This window comes from Rhineura floridana, chromosome 1 (assembly GCF_030035675.1).
Source record: "Rhineura floridana isolate rRhiFlo1 chromosome 1, rRhiFlo1.hap2, whole genome shotgun sequence".
Taxonomy (NCBI): domain Eukaryota; kingdom Metazoa; phylum Chordata; class Lepidosauria; order Squamata; family Rhineuridae; genus Rhineura; species Rhineura floridana.
The window spans coordinates 25,518,404-25,531,352 of NC_084480.1; the positions used below are offsets into that span (position 1 = coordinate 25,518,404).

At 41.9% G+C, this 12,949-nt stretch overlaps 1 protein-coding gene across 6 annotated transcripts in view; it reads right to left on the minus strand.

Annotated features, from left to right (window-relative positions):
• The window catches only part of PRLR (prolactin receptor), a 255,714-nt gene that overhangs the window by 150,553 nt on the left and 92,212 nt on the right, over positions 1–12,949 (minus strand). For 5 of the 6 annotated variants that reach the window (XM_061616207.1, XM_061616167.1, XM_061616197.1 and 2 more), the window contains one exon: positions 4,985–5,037. The gene's annotated coding sequence lies outside the window, so the exon portion shown is untranslated. Of the gene's footprint in view, positions 1–4,984; positions 5,038–5,171; positions 5,204–12,949 lie in introns of those variants that run through there. The other variant, XM_061616216.1, reaches the window with a different exon arrangement.

A 12,949-nucleotide genomic window follows, 5' to 3' on the forward strand; every position in this document is an offset into this window, starting at 1 on the left:
GAGAGTTCTCAAAGAACTCAAAGGTGAAATTGCTGATCTGCTAACTAAAATATGTAACTTGTCCCTTGGGTCCTCCTCCGTGCCTGAGGACTGGAAAGTGGCAAATGTAACACCAATCTTCAAAAAGGGATCCAGAGGGGATCCCGGAAATTACAGGCCAGTTAGCTTAACTTCTGTCCCTGGAAAACTGGTAGAAAGTATTATTAAAGCTAGATTAACCAAGCACATAGAAGAACAAGCCTTGCTGAAGCAGAGCCAGCATGGCTTCTGCAAGGGAAAGTCCTGTCTCAGTAACCTATTAGAATTCTTTGAGAGTGTCAACAAGCATATAGATAGAGGTGATCCAGTGGACATAGTGTACTTAGACTTTCAAAAAGCGTTTGACAAGGTACCTCACCAAAGGCTTCTGAGGAAGCTTAGCAGTCATGGAATAAGAGGAGAGGTCCTCTTGTGGATAAGGAATTGGTTAAGAAGCAGAAAGCAGAGAGTAGGAATAAACGGACAGTTCTCCCAATGGAGGGCTGTAGAAAGTGGAGTCCCTCAAGGATCGGTATTGGGACCTGTACTTTTCAACTTGTTCATTAATGACCTAGAATTAGGAGTGAGCAGTGAAGTGGCCAAGTTTGCTGACAACACTAAATTGTTCAGGGTTGTTAAAACAAAAAGGGATTGCGAAGAGCTCCAAAAAGACCTCTCCAAACTGAGTGAATGGGCGGAAAAATGGCAAATGCAATTCAATATAAACAAGTGTAAAATTATGCATATTGGAGCAAAAAATCTGAATTTCACATATACGCTCATGGGGTCTGAACTGGCGGTGACCGACCAGGAGAGAGACCTCGGGGTTGTAGTGGACAGCACGATGAAAATGTCGACCCAGTGTGCGGCAGCTGTGAAAAAGGCAAATTCCATGCTAGCAATAATTAGGAAAGGTATTGAAAATAAAACAGCCGATATCATAATGCCGTTGTATAAATCTACGGTGCGGCCGCATTTGGAATACTGTGTACAGTTCTGGTCGCCTCATCTCAAAAAGGATATTATAGAGTTGGAAAAGGTTCAGAAGAGGGCAGCCAGAATGATCAAGGGGATGGAGCAACTCCCTTACGAGGAAAGGTTGCAGCATTTGGGGCTTTTTAGTTTAGAGAAAAGGCGGGTCAGAGGAGACATGATAGAAGTGTATAAAATTATGCATGGCATTGAGAAAGTGGATAGAGAAAAGTTCTTCTCCCTCTCTCATAATACTAGAACTTGTGGACATTCAAAGAAGCTGAATGTTGGAAGATTCAGGACAGACAAAAGGAAGTACTTCTTTACTCAGCGTATAGTTAAACTATGGAATTTGCTCCCACAAGATGCAGTAATGGCCACCAGCTTGGATGGCTTTAAAAGAAGATTAGACAAATTCATGGAGGACAGGGCTATAAATTGCTACTAGCCGTGATGGCTGTGCTCTGCCACCCTAGTCAGAGGCAGCATGCTTCTGAAAACCAGTTGCTGGAAGCCTCAGGAGGGGAGAGTGTTCTTGCACTCGGGTCCTGCTTGCGGGCTTCCCCCAGGCACCTGGTTGGCCACTGTGAGAACAGGATGCTGGACTAGATGGGCCACTGGCCTGATCCAGCAGGCTCTTCTTATGTTCTTATCAGGATAACTGCTTATTGTCATCTAACGTCCCTGCAAATAAATAGGAACAAATGCTCACAAACAACTGGACATAGTCTAAGCTCTGTGTAAGCTTTGTATAAGCAAACCAAGACGAATGCTCAAGAAACAGGTTGTCTGGTGGATCCCTAAGGGCATTTTTTCTGCAGACGAGGCTTAAATCGGTGCCTATTGATCTATAATGCAACTATGAAGTCAACATCCTAAAATTATGTGCACATTGACTGGAGCATAAATCTAATATTCCCTCTCCTGTAGGATGCCACAAAAATACTCAGTCCTGGTATAAAACAGTACGAGGAAGGCTCAGATGCATTTTATATCTATTGTCAGTCCATGGGTTGTATTTAGCCCATTAAGGGCTGGGCTCCTACTGGGAGAAAGGGCGGGATATAAATCTAACAAACAAGTCTTACACAGAGTAGACCCATTGAAATTAATGAACCTTAGGGGTAGCGACACACTTACTGTTCTGCCAATTCCAGTGCATCTCACCTCTCTTTTTGGAAAACAGGGGCACACAACGCTAGTCAAACCCCGCCCCTTTTTACTCTAAAACCCTGGTTGGATCAGCTCAAGTTCATTTTTTTAAAAAAAAATCCGCTTCAAAGAGATTTCGCAACTGATTGGCAAATCAGCTCATTGCCCCCCCAGGTGTGGCCAATGGAAACGCTTTGCTGTAGGGAACTAGTGTGCTCACAGCCTAAGTTAGTTATGTCTGTTTAACTTCAACAGGCCTACTCTGAGCAGAACTTGCTTTGAATACCCCCGTCATTAAAAAATTCCTGCATTGCAATCAAGAGCATAGGCGGCTATGCCATCAAAGACCCCCTCTCCCAGTGTGATAAAAGATGTGTACTCTGCACACCATACATTTACAGTACATCCCTCCGCAAGAATCCTGGGAACTGTAGTTTACTCCTCATGGAGCTACAATTCTCAGCACCCTTAACAAACTGCGTTCCCAGGATTCTTTGGGGGGGTTGTTGTAAATGTATGGCGTATCTTCAGCTTATATCAAACTTACTTAAAGCTTAAACAATAATTGTCATCATCTGTTTTCTTATTATTATGACAAAACTCCATAATGCAAGCAGTTGGAAAGTAAGCAGCAACCCCATCTTGGATTTAATCTAATTTAAATGTTTACAGCATTGCTGTCCTGCTTTTCAACCATAACAGTTCAAAGGAGATTAAGTGGCTAATCAAATCTTGAGTTTTCTAACCGCAGGGAAAATGTCTTACCACGGAAAAATGGGAGAGAAACATCAAACAGAAAATCATTCATCTGGGAAAATATTAGGAAAGGAGGGGATCTCCAGCTAAGTAAGCAGAATCATTCTCTCCATTTTTGAACCTACAAGTTATTGAAGTCTGAAGATTCCTAGCACATGCACACACACACACCACAAACTTTATGGAACGCTTACTTGATTTAGAGTGAGCTTTATGTGCTTTACCTTTCATTGTAATAATATGCTCAGAAAATGCTTTGGAAGAAAATCGACATTAGGTACACTTTAAATGTGACACCGCCCTTCCAAGTGATATAGAGAAGTGGTCTGCATGCCAATCAGTGCCTCCTGGGACATGTACACGAGTGATTTTAGACATGCGCACAGTCTTTCCATGTGCAAGTGTAACACTCTTCTCCTTTACACCTGTGTACAGCTGTGTGGGCAAAACCATGGGTGAAGCAACTTTAAGACTGAAAGAGATGCAAGCTACAAACATTTTGCTTAGAGTTGCCATCAAAATTTAACCAAAAGCAAAAACTGGAGCACATTTGGAGGTTTCTGTTCACGTGAAATCATACTAGGAATTTTGATAGAAATCAAAATACTTTTAGTAAGACAAGGGAAATGCTCACATTCCTAGTATTGTCTTTACAGCAAAGTTAGCCTTCCATTTCTGTATCATTCTTATTAATGTGTCTCTTCAGAAGTGTAGTATAGTGGTTAAGGTTTCGGACTAGGACCTGGGAAATCCCCGTTCATCCATAAAGCATACTGGGTGATCTTGAGCTAGTCACTGTCTCTCAGCCTAACCTACCTCACAGGGTTGTTATGAGAATAATATGGAAAGAAGAAGAGCCATGTACACCACCTTGAGATTCTTGGAAGAAAGGTGGGATATAAAAGCAATAATAAATATTTATACGTATTTATAAGTATTACAGGTGTTGCTGCTGCTTTTAGTTAACAACAATTTTCCATTTTTCAGAATTGTGGCAAACACTAACTATGGTTAGTTTCAACAAACCAAGTTCATAACCCGTGGCTGTGTTAAATAGTTTGTCACTCCAGTCAACATGACACCATGGTTAACTGAAAGCAAAAGCTTTCAAATTCATCTTCCTAGCACACTGCAAGAGGGAGAGGGCAGGGGGAGTATGGAAGCATTAGGCTTGCTGCTGCTCATGCACATCGCACTAAACCATGGTTAGCATGACACGTGGCCAGTACAAGAAAAATAGCAGAGGCAATATTAAAACCATGGAAATTCATCAGAGAATAGGAAAAGTATAACCACAGTTCCAAAGGTGGCACCAAGTAGCCTCCCTGAAGAGGACATTCCAGATGAGCTTACACTACTTGCTTGAATGCCCAGGAAAATTTAAAGGTCTGTGCCTGGCCCTCAGATGACTGCAGACGTGGCATCTGGTAGCCTCTCTACAGGGGGCATTCCACAAATGGGAACCATGACACAAAAGGCTCTCTTTCTGGTCACCACCCACCTATCTTCAGTGGGGAAATGTGGAGGAAGGTTGTTAACTCCACGTCAGTTTGGGCAGGCTGATGAAGTGAAAAGTGGTCCTTAGTTCCAAATTTACCTTCAGAAGAGCTGTGTTTTTTCACCCCAAACTTCTTTTCATCGGATATTACATCAGAGGTCATCAAGACTGTTTTAGCAAGTTTAAGCGATACACATCTGGGGTGCAGAAGGGAAGTGACATCACATGATGTCATGTCTAAAGGCACAATGCTTTTAAAAAGCCTTCTAAATGATCTGAGCAAGTCCATACAGCTTCACAAATTATTGCGTGAACGATATAAGCAACAGGTCTTTGCATTCTGCTATTTTTAGCACCTTACTGGAGGGCTAACCAAACTGGTAAATGATTACATACTTAACCAACTGCTAACGATTGCATACTGTGCTGGTTCCTAACGCTCTGATATTCATTTTATGAGCATAGAAAGAGCTTTCTTTGCTCTGCCAGTAAAAGTCCAGACAACGCTATAGTACATAGATTTAAAAGGCAATCTCTTCTCCTTAAGGACACCCCAGCTGTAAGACTAAGTTAAACCACAGTACTCACGCTTGAGACGTACTGAAGTCTGGTTTGATCCATGTCAGTTCGAGAAAGGCTTCCTGGATGAGAAAATTAAAACCCAGTGTTGGTAAGATAGTGTCAAACCGATTCTGTAAATCCAAAGGGAAAGCAAGACCCAGGGGAAGCAAAGGGAAAGGAATACAGCAGCAGGAAGAAGAGGGGAAATCCGTACAGCTTGGAGCTCAGAGCCTAAGACGTTCAGCCAGTCTGTTCAGTGGGAATCTGAGTTGGATGTGCTCATATGCTTTTTGGAGGAGGAGCCAAGATTGCAACATTAATGTTCCTTGCTGTAGGCAAAACAATAATTTTCTTCACTATGCAAAATGTTCCGAGACTGACAGCTTTACAAGGTTACAAAGGACAGATTACATGAACGTAGCAATGAAGACATGCTTTAAGCCTCAGATTTACATTCTTAAGGTGCGCGTGTTTATATTTAAATGCAGAACAGAAATCTGTGTGTATGCTTTGAAATTCACTTCAATGTACTTTCCATACAAAGGGCTCACTGAACTCCCTATGCATCATAGAAAGCCAAGTACTTTTTATTTCACAGTGGTGAGAACATAGCAAAGACTTTTAAAGCTGAAAGGGGCTGACAGTGACTTGGTTGCTCTGTTTCACTGTCGTGGAAGCAGGACTAGAATTTGTCTGAAGAGGCTCAACAGAAACTCTGTCAGTGAGAGAAAAGCCCCAGCTGTCAACACTGGAGCTACATTTTACCAGGTGTTATACTTATGTGTTTTTAACTTTTCGTTTTGTTTAAGTTTTTATACAGGTTTAAAACTTTTTTATTGATTGTAAGTTGCTTTGGGTTCACTTTTGTGAAGAACAACGACTAACAAATTTAATAAATAAATAAATAAATAAATAAATAAATAAATAATCACTTTAAGTTTTATTCATCCACGTAGCCAAATTGTGTCTCCTGCTAGCCGTTTTCAGATATGGATGCAACCCTATATGAATGTGTGAAAAGCGGGGGAGCAAGATCGTATGCACCTGATGCCCCTCCAATCATTACAAAGTCTTAAAGATTCTTATTGTGTGTACATACAGCTGTATACATGGAAGGCTCTCTCTCCTTGCAATCAAGAATTCTGAAAAAGGACCCAAATCCCAACTGGACAATGGCTTTATTAGTAGGACCAACCAAGATGTCACAAAATAATGAGCAAGCTTTTCAGTCCTCCAGAACTCTTCATCAGGCTAGATGTTACACAAAACAGGAAGTGGAGTGAATGAGGAAACAAGAAATCAAAAAGAATTACAGAAATTAGACTGGATGCTGCAGCCATGAAATTTGCCTTTAGACATGGGTTATGTATACACCATACATTTAAAGCACATTTAAAGCATATGCCTTCCCTCAAAGAATCATGGGAACTGTTGTTTACCTGCCACAGAGCTACAATTCCTAGTACCCATAACAAACTATAGTTCTCAGTATTCTGTGCTTTAAAGGTATGCTGTATACGCAGTCTTGGTTCCAAGACAGAGATTGCAAACCAAATTAGTCTCTGCTAGGCACTGCAAGTATCAGATAACACTCAGGATTCTAGGTTAAAGAAGCAATAGCTCATCCCCATTATTGAAAACATAAAGCCCGGCTGTTACTCAGATCATTCTCATGCCTCAACTAACCTGTGTGTTTCGCTTCAGGTGGGAGACACATTTGGGTAACAACCATGTTGTAGGTTTTCAAAAATTGGGACCAGCTATTGCTTCCAGACTGTTGCTATTTACAGGTGAGATTCAGTCACATACCAACCAATTCATAGTGCAGCAAACCCATTTACCCAAAGGTTAAATCTTTGTTATAAGGAAAGTGATGGAAAAATGCACTGGAAAGTGTGAGATAACATTTGCTTTGAGGCAACGTCATTTAACCTCCTCACAAACAAATCTCAATGAATGCTCTTTAAATAGCCAACACCATCTAATCTCCCTGGAAACAAATCAGGATGAATACTCAATAAACAGGTTGTCTGGAAGCACCCAGAGACTAATTGAGTCTGCAGCCTCCATCCTTGCTTTGAGAACTTCTGGAGTTCATCCTTCTGGAGAACTTGAAAGTTTGCTCAATATTTTGTAGGTTTTTGTTCAGCCCTAATAAAGGTATTATCCAACTGTGGATCTGGAGTTTTTTCTTATGGACCCCAGGCTGCCTTTATCTGAAAAAGCAGAAAGCCCAGTCGTAAGGAAAGGACCCTCCATGGATATATTTGCACATACGGGGTTCTTTTAAATCTTATAACAAATGCATGCAGGTCAAGCACATGTTACATCCTCCATGTGTCATACATTTACTGAAAATGCCTTTAGCCATACGCCAAAGTTTTGCATCTGACGTTTGGCCAAGAACCTTGGATGGGGTCATACGCCCTCTGAAAGAGCAGGTCTGGGGGTGCTCTTGGATCCATCTTTGCCACTAGAGGCCCAGGTGACCTCCGTGGCTAGGAGTGCCTTTTACCAGCTGCGGCTGATAAGACAGCTGTGGCCATTTCTGGACCGGGATAGCCTGACCACTGTTGTCCATGTACTGGTAACCTCCAGGCTGGATTACTATAATGCACTCTATGTGGGACTGCCCCTGAGGTTGGTCCGGATGCTGCAGCTGATGCAAAATGCAGCGGCGAGACTGCTCACTGGGGCAGGGTATCGCCAACATGTCACCCCGCTATGTACAAAGCCCTATACAGCTTGAGACCAGGATACCTGAAAGACCGTCTTACCCCTTATATACCCAGCCAATCACTGCGCTCTGCAGGTGAGGGCCTTATCAGGAGGTTCCTTCTGCACAATATAGGAAATGGACCTTTAGTGTGGCAGCACCTACCCTGTGGAATTCCCTCCCCTTAAATATTAGGCAGGTGCCATCCCTGCTATCTTTTCAGCACCTTTTGAAGACTTTCCTCTTTCAACAACCTTTTAAGTTGAGACCTATCCCAGTCTGCGTCTGTGTTAGAATTGCTTGTTAATATGTTTTCTTTAATAATATGTTTTTAACCTTTTTTTTGTTTTTAAATATGTTTTTAAAGCTTTTTAAAAATGTTTTTAACGTTGATTTCTTTTAATGTATTTTAAGGTCTTTTTATGATGTTTTAAAGTGTTTTTAGCGTTTCTGTTTGCTGCCCTGGGCTCCTGCTGGGAGAAGGGGCGGGATATAAATCAAATAATAAATAAATAAAATAAATAAACCTTGGGTAGAACCTAATAGCTATAATTCAGGAACTAGCATCTAGATTAGCTCAATGGGGCTAAACGTGGAATGGAGCTTCCTGTAAGACTGAAGCACCTTGTGTGATCATCATCATCATTTATTTATTTATTTACTTAATTTGTATCCCGCCCTTCATTCTAGCAGGAGCCCAGGGCAGCAAACAGAGCACTAAAAACACTTTACAACATCATAAAAACAGATCTTAAAATACATTAAAACAAAACACCATTAAAAACATTTAAAAAAACAACAACTTTAAAAAAGGGTTAAAAACATTATTAAGAAACATATTAAGCAATTCTAACACAGACGCGGACTGGGATAGGTCTCAACCTAAAAGGCTTGTTGAAAGAGGAAAGTCTTCAAAAGGCACCGAAAAGAGATGGCGCCTGCCTAATATTCAAAGGGAGGGAATTCCACAGGGTAAGTGCTGCCACACTAAAGGTCCGTTTCCTATATTGTGCAGAACGAACCTCCTGATAAGATGGTATCTGCAGGAGGCCCTCACCTGCAGAGCACAGTGATCGACTGGGTATATAAGGGGTAAGACGGTCTTTCAGGTATCCTGGTCCCGAGCTGTATAGGGCTTTGTACACCAAAACTAGAACCTTGAACTTGGCCTGGTAGCAAATGGGCATGAAGGCAAAAAGCAAAAGTCAGCAAGCTGGTTTGTGGCAGGGCAAAAACAGCCAAAGGAGACAGGCAAAGCTAACACAGGCTGGTACATAGAACATAAAAAGCTGCCTTATACCAAACCAGTGTATTGCCTACACTGACTGGCAGCGGCCCTCCAGGGTTTCAGGCAGGAAAACTCTTCCAGCCTTACCTGAAGATGCCGGGATTGAACCCGGGACCTTCTGCATGCAAGGCTGATGCTCTAATCTAACCCCTGAGCTATGGCCCTTCCCCCAAAGTACAGGGGTACAGAATAGTGGATCCTCCACCCCACCCAAAGCTCTGTCAGCCAAGGTGGAAGGCAGGGGGTTGTTTTGCTGTCCCAGCTCCATGCCGGCACAAGCACAGGGGCCTGAGGATCAGGTTGTTTGTGAGATCTGGGGAGCTCTGCATCCAGTGAATCCAGAGCTCCACCCCCACCCTTTCTGCTGGCTATCAATACAGAATTTGTGGCAGCCGCCTTTCATCTATTATGGCCAATGGCTCTCCTCTCTGACAGTGGAGGCTGGTGGAGAGGGGCCTATGTCCCATCCTAACCTACACCAACCCCAGATGTCAACCCTGGGGGTTACAATTGCACCCTAAGTAATCAAGAGTGCGTTGGGTCCCATTTTTCCCCTTGTTCCCCATGCCTCTCTCTTCCTTGCTGTGGCATTTAAATTTTTATTGACTGATGGATTTATTTCATTTTTACCCCACATTTCCTTTAAAAAAACAAACAAATAGGGTGGCTTACATATATTTATTTATTAAAAGTATTTATAGTGCACCTGTCAGTTAAAAACAAAATTACAAGGTGGCTTCCAATCAACAATTAAACTACAAAGCATGTTTAACTTAAGGACATAGTAGATACTAAAATCTTCTACTTGATCTCTGTACTTGATGTGTAATTAGCAATGACGGGCACTAATTTGTAAAATATTATACATTTAAGATTTTATATTTATCAAGCAAAAAAGAAAAAGGAAAACTTCAAATTAGATTGTTATAAATTATGATGCAAAACCAATGAAACAGAGCCCAGAAAATATCTGATCTCTAGTCACTACCTTTCTGGCCTTTGAATGCAAAGACTCACGGAAAAGGGCCGTGACAGGCAACATAACATCTGTGCAGGTCCAAATGGGAGCAGGAATTTCTATAGAAGCCACTCATTCTACCACTTTATCCTGCTGCATTTGTAGATACCAGCCCAAGGGAGAACTGGTGAAGGTAGCGAGGGGATCACATTTTTAAAAAACACTCTCTTGCATTAAAAGCTCCCTGCAAATAGAAAACCAGTAACATAGCCTAAGGGCTAGGTTGGAACTTCTCTCTATGTGCTAGTTCTCTACTTGCAGAGATTTGAGTGGCTCTGCCCCACCATATGTTCTACTAGAGTAGAACAATGTTTTAAAAGAGAGAAGGGCAGCTGTCTCCAGGCACGATACATAAGATGTTCTGAATTCTTTGGAAGAAGAGTCAACACCTACCCTGTGGAATTCCCTCCCCTTAAATATCAGACAGGCACCATCTCTGTTATCTTTTTGGTGTCTATTGAAGACCTTCCTCTTTCAACAAGCTTTTTAAGTTGAGACCTTATCCCAATCTGCATCTGTGTTGGAATTGCTTTTTAATACGTTTTTTAAACTTTTTTTTAAAAAAACAATGTTTTTAACCTTCTTTAAAAAAAAGTCTTGAAAGCTTTTACAAAAAATGTTTTTAAAGATGCTTTGTTTTAATGTATTTTAAAGTCTGTTTTTATTATGTTTAAAGTGTTTTTAGTGTTTTTGTTTGCCACCCTGGGCTCCTGCTGGGAGGAAGGGCGGGATATAAATCAAATGATAAGATAAATAAATAAATAAGAGCCAGGTATAAGTTAAACAAAAGCATTAAAATTATATAGTCAGAGACATAATCCTATCTCATTTGCTGACTACGGAATGCATTAAAGGGCTGTAACAGGATACCTTTGCAGTCGATCCATTTTTGAAACCAATTGATCTGACCAATTCCTTTTACAAATGAATTGACAACAAAGGTGCACTGATTTAATGGGATAGCAGGTTTTTTTCATACAAAGTGGGGAAGGGAAAGAAGGCAGCAGAGCCTGCTCTATTTGGACTGTTTCTTTCCCCATAGAACTAACGGACATCAGCTACTCCGTGGGTAGTTGCTATGCACCTGAATTGTTTTAGTCTGATTTTATGCTTGTATTTTGATTTTACTTGTAATCTGCCTTGGAAGGATTTGTACCCTTAAAGGTGAGAGAGATGTGAATACATAGGGTCGCCATAAGTCGTAATCGACTTGAAGGCACATAACAACAACAAAAGGGATGTGCAGCTAGCACAAGATTCACTCTGTATTAGTATCTGCAGCATTTGGAAGCAGCCGTATCTGTTTCCAATCCACTCAATGTCATTCAGATTCAATTTGTTATTCAGGTCTGAAACTGATCTGTTAAGTCCAAAGCTCTGTTCTGCTCTCATTGACTATAATGGGGAATCTAAAAATCTCTATAACTTTTTTTCCTTTTCACATAAGTGGATGAAATTTGCAGACACAGGAGCCCCTCCAGAGTGAACTAAGCCTGCCAAATTTCAAACAACTCCATACATGAGTTTACATGCAGGGGATGTTAACAAATAAAATATAAATCTAACTTTTAAATTTTCTGCCAGAATTCAATGAAACTTGTAGGCTTACTGAGAGGATGATGCCTGCCAAATTGCGTAAAGATAGGTGCAGCAGTTTTTTTCACAAGGGCAGACCTTGCCTTTTTGTGTTAGGAAAATAGAAATCACATTCCCTCCCTCATTTGGGGAGGCAATCCATTTGAACACAGGGGACATGAGGGTGGTACCCTGGGTTCCTGCCAAATAGGTCCAGGGGTATAATGTTAGATGATTGTACCTTAATTATGAAAAAACCGGGGAAGGCACAGTTCTTTCATGTCACCCCTTACTTCCTGGAAGTGTCCTCCATGAAGAGAGAGAGAGAGTGCTATGATTTTTTGTTTGTTGGGGAAAAAATGGAAAAGAAGCTGGCCACCCCAATCGTCTAACCCTGTTGCTTGCATCCTGCTCACACAACCAAAAGTTGAAGGAGAATGATGACCCACGTGAAGAACTCTGTTTATTTACTTCAACATCCCTTCCCCAAATCACAGTGAAATTAATCCACAATTATTAAAAGCTAGACCTATCCATCAAAACAAAAGATCTCCCCATCTCTTCTCTTGTTGCATCTCCTCACCATTCCCTCCCCTCTTGAGTGCTGGGTGTTCAGTCAGTATCATGCCTCCCTCAGAAGACTCAACCGATGAAGGGAAAGGGGAGACTTCTGACTCAAGAGAAGGGACCAGCAGAGAAGCAGCTCAAGATGTTTCACCTTCAGACAAGGAGCAGGACCCTACTGGAGCCATCCTGTCAGATTCAGAGAGCAAGCAGGAATCTACACTGCTCCCAGCAGACAGGAGACATCAGATGTTGGAACAACAGAGGCAGTCAGCCGGTTTAAGAACCACAAGCTGCTGAAAGAAGGAAGGCTGATTGCAAACACCTGGCCTGAAACGCTGAGCTTAAAAGGCTGTGAGTGGCTTGGAGTTCTTGCTGGAAACAATGTCGACCTTTAATGTCTCCTTGTAGCCAGCCCGGCTTGTGATTCCACATCTTTGACCCTGCCCTGCCTAATCGGATCTCTGGTACCTTGACTTTGAACCACCTCAGGACTCGTCTGTTCTGCACTCTCTCAGCTTTTCCCACCTGGTACTTACACTTATTGTAGTTGTAGGCCTCTTTTCTTCAACTCAAGCCTGACAGATTTATGGCCAGGCTGCTATTCATGATTTCCTACTTATGTTACTGCAGCCATAAACTATTTCACTCAGTTAACAGAGACTGACAGTAAGTTTTGTTTTGTTTTTCAGAAAACACGAGCTAGAGGGAGCTCCACGAGCTAGAGGGAGCCCCAGCTGACGAAGCGTCAAGGCGAGTTAAGCAGCAGAGCGAGTTCGGCAGCAGGGTGAGGAGGCCAGGGCCCCCCACTCTGCCCGTCTGTTCCCTGAC